The sequence below is a fragment of the Octopus bimaculoides genome, chromosome 7 (genome assembly GCF_046866305.1).
Source record: "Octopus bimaculoides isolate indiv1 chromosome 7, ASM4686630v1, whole genome shotgun sequence".
In the NCBI taxonomy this organism is placed as follows: Eukaryota; Metazoa; Mollusca; class Cephalopoda; order Octopoda; family Octopodidae; genus Octopus; species Octopus bimaculoides.
This window is the reverse complement of record NC_142934.1, coordinates 70,273,036-70,280,535: the sequence shown is the minus strand read 5'-3', so window position 1 is coordinate 70,280,535 and position 7,500 is coordinate 70,273,036. Positions and strand designations below refer to the sequence as shown.

General features: G+C 31.4%; 1 protein-coding gene and 1 long non-coding RNA gene across 2 annotated transcripts in view; one reads left to right on the top strand and one right to left on the bottom strand.

Annotated features, from left to right (window-relative positions):
- LOC106874518 (nucleolar protein 4) overlaps positions 1-7,500 on the top strand; it is a 1,458,602-nt gene that overhangs the window by 908,790 nt on the left and 542,312 nt on the right.
- The window catches only part of LOC128248391 (uncharacterized), a 61,136-nt gene that overhangs the window by 19,593 nt on the left and 34,043 nt on the right, over positions 1-7,500 (bottom strand). Inside the window, exon 2 of the long non-coding RNA XR_008264633.2 lies at positions 5,351-5,409. This is a non-coding gene — a long non-coding RNA (uncharacterized LOC128248391). The remainder of the gene's footprint in view (positions 1-5,350; positions 5,410-7,500) is intronic.

Genomic DNA, 7,500 nt, shown 5'->3' with positions numbered 1-7,500 from the left:
CAAAAATTATATAGAATTACAAACAAACGGAACGTACACACATAGAATATCATTAAATCTTCACCAGTTATCGCCTAAATGATCATGTATTTATGTGTGTGTATATATATACTAAGAGATAGACAGATGTATAGATATAGATATTGATGTATGTTTACAATGTATATTATCTGAATTAATGGTCATTATTTGTAAGATTTGGCTAAACTTTTATCATCGCTTTAAACAAGTCCAAAACTCTGCCCATGTTACGTAACGAAGGATGCACTCTGTCACCTTGTATCCACCCGAATTTCATTTCCTCTGATCATATCACACAATCGGCGAACTAACTTGTTATTTTTTTTATAGCACCATGCCGTACGTTTGTGTATGCTTGTGTCTTGAGATGTATGTATAATATTTTTGAATATATATTTATATAGTTATAATATAAATATGTATGTATAATATTGACATAATGAAAAAGTGAAACTATCGTTTAAATAGGATAAATCGATCAATTATGTCTGGACATCATTCTGGCTGTTGTTGCTTTCCACGTCTATGCTCTTCTCTATCAGTTTTATCGGTCTGTACTGTCTGACCAGCTGCATGTCACCCCTCCCACCATTCTTCATGTACTTTGTTAACTAACACTCCGTTCGTTCATTCATCCAGGCATCTCTCCTGACCATGTTACCTCATCTCTAACGTGTATCTAACATTGTCTATTTGTCTGCCACTCTCTCTCTCTCTCTCTCTCTCTCTCTCTCTCTCTCTCTCTCTCTCTCTCTCTCTCTCTCTCTCTCTCTCTCTCTCTCTCTCTCTCTCTCTCTCTAGCTATATCACTCCTCGTTCTGTGCACTCGGTAATACGCCACTATTTCCAGTACCAACACTGTACTACTATTTTCTAGCTGTCCACCTGTCCAATCTCACCGGTCAAGTTGTTTAGTGTTGCAGTCATTTCCAAGGTTTTTGTCTCATATTTGTTTCTCGGTATGTGTGTTCCTATCTAAGATGGTTCTGCCCACACTGGAGCAAGCCTGTGAGTGCCATGTTTATACCGTACATTTGGTGTTATTGTTTCTACCCGTTGTTGTGTGCCTCCCTTTATCATCGCTGTTTATTGTGTTGCTGTTTTTTAATGTGTTTTTCTTCTATCATATGATTCTTGCTATTTATCTTCGTTGAAATCTCATAATATATGACATCGTATCATATTTCACACACACATACAGACACTCACACACTCACACACACAAACACACACATATTCACACAAACACTCATACAATGTTATGCTCGTATATGTGTATAATATATATAGATTGATGCACGTTTGTGTTTACAAACGACGAATAGTACCCAATATATTTGTAACTGTGTAATATAATAGCATAAAGATATATAATAATGTGAGTGTAAATATATATATATATATATATATATATATATATATATATATATATATATATATATATATATATAGAACTGGTAGTGCTCCAGCATGACCGCAGCCTTAGGACTAAAACATGTGAAAGAATAGAAGAATATATGCATTTATGTATGCATTTATGTATGTATGACAAACAAAAGTTTCAGTCGTCATTCTAAGCAGGATATATATATATATATATATATATATATATATATATATATATATATATATATATATATATATATATATATATATATATATATATATATATATATATATATATATATATATATATATATATATAGTTCAAAAACACAATAACAAAAAAACAAAAAAACAACAAGGTGAGGACGTGATATGGATAGTATATATATATATATACGTGTGTATGTACATATGTACGTATTTATAAATAAAATACGGTTGTTTTATGTTACAGACACTGACTCATCTATCTTCGTTTAATATCATTCATGTGGACATAGTTTATCAATCGATATACATACACAAACGCACGCACACATACGCACACACACACACGCACACACATATTCATATTAATATATGTATATGTGTGTGTGTGTGTGCACGTGTGTCCATTTGTACCTATGCATACATAATACATACATACACACACACACACACACACACACACATATATATGTATATATATATATACATGTACATATATGCATGTATATATCAATATTTATATATATATATATATATATATATATATATATATATATATATATATATATATATATATATATATATATATATATATATATATATACATTTATAGAAAAACGAAGACGAAGACGTATATATGTGTGTATCAATATATATGTATATATATATATATACATACGTACATGCATATACAAATTTAAATATGTATATTTGATATGTATATGTATGTATAAAAATTTGATATGTATGTAAATATATGTAAGTATGTGTAAGTATTTGTGTATACGGATGTGTACGTATATATGTTTGTATGCGTATCTATCTGTATGCACATGTATATGTTCATGTATGTACGTACGTATGAATGTATGTATGTATGTATGTATGTATGTTCGCATGTACATAATATACTTGTGTATGTATAAACGTGCATATATTACCCATTGCCCGGAAGTTAACAGTTGACAGGAAGATGGTCAGCACATTTCTCATAAAGTTCGTAAAGAGTGAATTCTCATCGGGGATCGAATAGGGACTGTTATTACAGCTAGTTATGCAAAAAAAAAAAATGGCTATGCCGGTGGATGTGAATGGTTGTGGGATCCAATTCCAATTGGGACTTTGGTAATGTCGAAGTTGTTAACGACTGGTGATAGTGATTGGAGCAATGTTGAATATCCGGGCGTCCCAAATGGATGGAGATGTTGATGATACCATTCATTATGTTGCACATGGCATAGTTGTGTGAATGTTGATGGTGATCATGGATGACTGTAATGGTGGATATATATATATATATATATATATATATATATATATATATATATATATATATATATATATGTATGTGTGTGTGTAATGACATGATAGTAAAGTTTGTACCGGTGAGAATAAGAGGTGCAGCAAAGTTGAACATGGGTAAAAATATGTACGTGTGTGTGTATATGTATATGTATGTATATATATATATATATTTATATATATATATATGCTAATAATATAGCCTGAACAGGATAAGATACCCCTACTTTGCAGAAAAAAGTGTAGCTGGCAGCTTACACTTTTTTCTGCAAAATAGAGTGTCTCATCCTGTTCAGGCTATATTATTAATATATATATATATATATATATATATATATATATATATATATATATATATATATATATATATATATATATATATATATATATATATATATATATATATATATATATATATGTATATATATATATATATATATATATATATATATATATATATATAAAAGAAAAAGGTTGAGTTTAGAACAGTTTTACAATGCGAGGTCCAAAGTTAGATTTCTAATAAAGATTCTTCATATCAAGTTTGTAACTTGCTATTGCAAGTATTTTATTAAAAATATGAAAATTATACAGGTATATACAGGTATTATACAGGTGTATTATGAGCATTTATAGAAGCCACTCCTATATCAACTAAACAAACAATTAAAGATAAAGAAGCGAAGATGTTGAAAGTTTGAGAACATTTTAATCCATGCATACGATCGTAAGAAACATGGAAGACATTAAATGTTTTCATATTTTATGCTTCATCTTTCACATTCTTTCTTATTAATATCCGAAAGGGTTATCCGACACGGACTCAATGCAGGATCTTGTAACAGCATATTTCTTTTTCTGTTACGACTTTTCTGATGTTCCCTTCATTTTTTGCACTGACGAGAATGGTAATATATAATTAAATTTATTAGAATTAATTTAATCTATTCTATCTTTCTTACATGTTAGTGTTACCCCTTGAAACGATCGTATACATGGATTAAAATGTTATTGAACTTTTAACATCTTCTCTTCTACATCTTTAATTGTTTGTTGAGTTGATATAGGACTGCGTTCTATAAATGCACATAATACACCTCATACTTATATATATATATATATATATATATATATATATATATATATATATATATATATATATATATATATATATATATATATATATATATACATATATATATATAAATGCATACATATACACACACACACACACACATATATGTGTGTGTGTGTATGTTTGTGTGTCTGTGTCTGTCCCCCAACAACGCTTGACAGCCGATGTTGGTGTGTTTACGTTTCCGTAACCTAACGGTTCAGCAAAATAGTTCAATAAAATAAGTACTAGGCTTACAAAGAATAAGTCCTGGGGTCGATTTGCTTGACTAAAGGTGGTGCCCTAGCATGGACGTAATCAAATGATTGAAACAAGTAAAAGTGTAAAGGAATGAAGAATATATATATAGTGTTCTGAATTTTTCAAATGGTAAATGTAATTTTATGGACACCCTGTATATAAATATATGCTTGTATATGAACATACATGTACACATACATATAGATGTGCATATACATGTATATATATATACATGTATATATATATATATATATATATATATATATATATATATATATATATATATATATATATATATATACAAGTATATGTATATATATATATACAAGTATATGTATATATATATATACAAGTATATGTATACATTTAAGCGTGTGAGCATGTATGTCCGTATATTTGTGTGTCTTTACATGTGTATGTGTGCATCTATGCATGCCGATATATATAGTGATACATAGATCTTCTTAGTTACAAAGTTAAAATATCTGGAAATTAAATGAGTACTCATAGCGTTTCAGAGCGACATTCCTTATTCGTATACCCATGTTTACATGCAACTTGCAAAATGTTTCATCTAGAGAACAACAAAGCTCCTTTAAGATTCAACAGAGCTTTGGATGGGAGTATGAGAATTGGGGGTTTGTGTTTGAAAGATGATCGTCAATGGCGTCTTGCAAATGCATTAACATGTTTTTATGTTAAATAATATGTAAGACCCAGTTTGAGGTGGTAGTATGTTTGTTAAGGTATTGTTGAAGAGGCCTGGTGAATTATTTATTATGTATCGTGCCTTCAGATATATACGGAGCTGTGAAGTTGATAGAGAATTATGAAAAAGAAAGCAAAAAGTATGTATGAATGTATGTATGTATGCAGATGTGTGTGTGTTCGTATATGTATATTTGTATGTCTCATGTATATATATATGTGTGTGTATGTATATATATATATATATATATATATATATATATATATATATATATGTACGGAGAGAGAGTGATAAAGAGAGAGAGAGGAATAGGTATACTAAATACCGTACAACATAAATTCTTGACTTACTAAAATTATCTTCGCCTCTAGACAGTGCGCCATTGTTACCAAATGTCAATTAAAACCATCTGAAAATAAGAAGGGAAGATAATCTAAAAAAAAGATAAAGAAACAGAATTTTCTAAATTTTCTTAATCTTACATGTCATTGAAGAAAATTATTTCCATGTTATCTGGAGACACGATTACAGACATGGACGCGCATTTCTGTCTCAATAAACTTCATCAACACGACAAATATTCAGCCTTGTCACCTGTAGCCAAGAGACTTAGACTTACTGAAAATGGTTTGTGATGTAATCTCCCTTTCTCATATGGAGTGGGTCATAATAGTCATACAAATTATGACACATATTCTAGAGACGAAGATAAGTTTAATAAATCAGACTTTCTGGTATACCAGTATATAACTATATATATATAACGTTCGTGAAGTTGTGAGTTCGAATCCCGGACCGGGCTGCGTGTTGTGTTCTTGAACAAGACACTTTATTTCACGTTGCTCCAGTTCACTCATCTGTAGAAATGGGTTGCGACGTCACAGGTGCCAAGCTGTATCGGCTGTAACACTGGTGGCGTGGAGAGGGGAGGCCGGTATGCATGTATTCTCAAAGTTTCCACTTCTCATGAGGATTCTAAGACCCCCTAATGGGGGCTTTAACTCCCAAATTTTAGTCATTTTTTATAATCTAAAACTAGGTTAAAGTACTGAATGGATCTTTATGAAATTTGGAAATTATATTCTATGCATAAGGGCCATAACCTCCATGAAAATTCATATATTTTTGCTGTTGATTAAATTTTAACCATAGATATTAGACACAGATGAAGTAATATTTCTAAAATTTTATCTTCTTAGAAGTTAGAAAGACCTCTTCATGGGGACTTAACACCCACAATTTAGTCATTTTATCTAAGCAAAGACGAATTCAGTTGTACTGTTGGAAGCTGTAGGGTCACCCGAGCATAAAAGATGAGCATTATTTGTAATTCAATGGTACAACAGTGTAAGAGTTTGCTTTAAGATATACTTAGATTGTGATTTTTGGAATGTGGTGCATAAATTGTCAAGTAAATGAGAGGCATCTTTGCCTCCACTGATTCAGTTGCAAAGTGTTATTTTGAGTAAAGTTATTTGGTTGCACACCTCCTATGAGTCTTTTTATTATCACTGGGTCACACATACTCCCCCGATGGTAACATTGATTTCAAGGCCTTCCCAGATGAGTGACTGGTTATTGTAAATATATTCTGTCCAGTTACCTATCGGTATAGTGGTCATTTGCAAACTCCAGAGATGACACTTTCATTTCCCCTTAGCCCTCAAGTCACACAGTTGTGAATATTTGAGTTGGGTCACACCCTTCCAATTGCTATAGATTTGTAATGCATCTTATGGCTGTGCCTGTCACCTGTATGGTGAGGAATCCTACAGTGGGGAGTAGTACCGACTAGGGTAGGGTAGCTGACTGCTTATTGTGATCATTCATCTTTTGGTTTCCTGTAGCTTTGCTCTCTTTTACAAACCTAGTGAACATACATATATTTCTTATTTCAAAGAAATTCGAACAATACATATAAGACCCAAGTTCGAAAGATTCTCAACAATTCAACTTCTCTGGTTGACATTAAGACACCCACCCCCAATAGGGGCCTTAACTCCCACAGTTTAGAGCTCCGTGATATCCATTTTTCAAGAGCAAAATCCTTTTAACAAGTTCCGTAGGACTGGAATTTTGGATTCTGCACATAAAGATCAGTAGTATGGGATACACGTGTGATGATTAGAATTTTTTTAGGGTGTGTAAAGAGGGAAAGAACCCTCATCTGCAATTGTGATGAAATTCGAATCATAGATATTCCAGTTCATTAGGGAAAATATAACAGAGAAGTCTAATTCTTCAATTGCATGTAACACGAGCAACGCCGGGTATCTCTGCTAGTACATGTGTGTGTGTGTGTGTGTGTGTGTGTGTGTATATGTATATCTATGTATGCATGTGTGTTTGCGTGTGTGTAGTTAGTTTGTTAGATAGATAGATAGATAGATAGAAAGATAGATAGATAGATAGATAGATAGATAGATAGATAGATTGATTCATTGATGCGTAGCTATGCATGTCTGTGTGGGTAACTTTAGGTATGTTGGTAAGTTGGTGT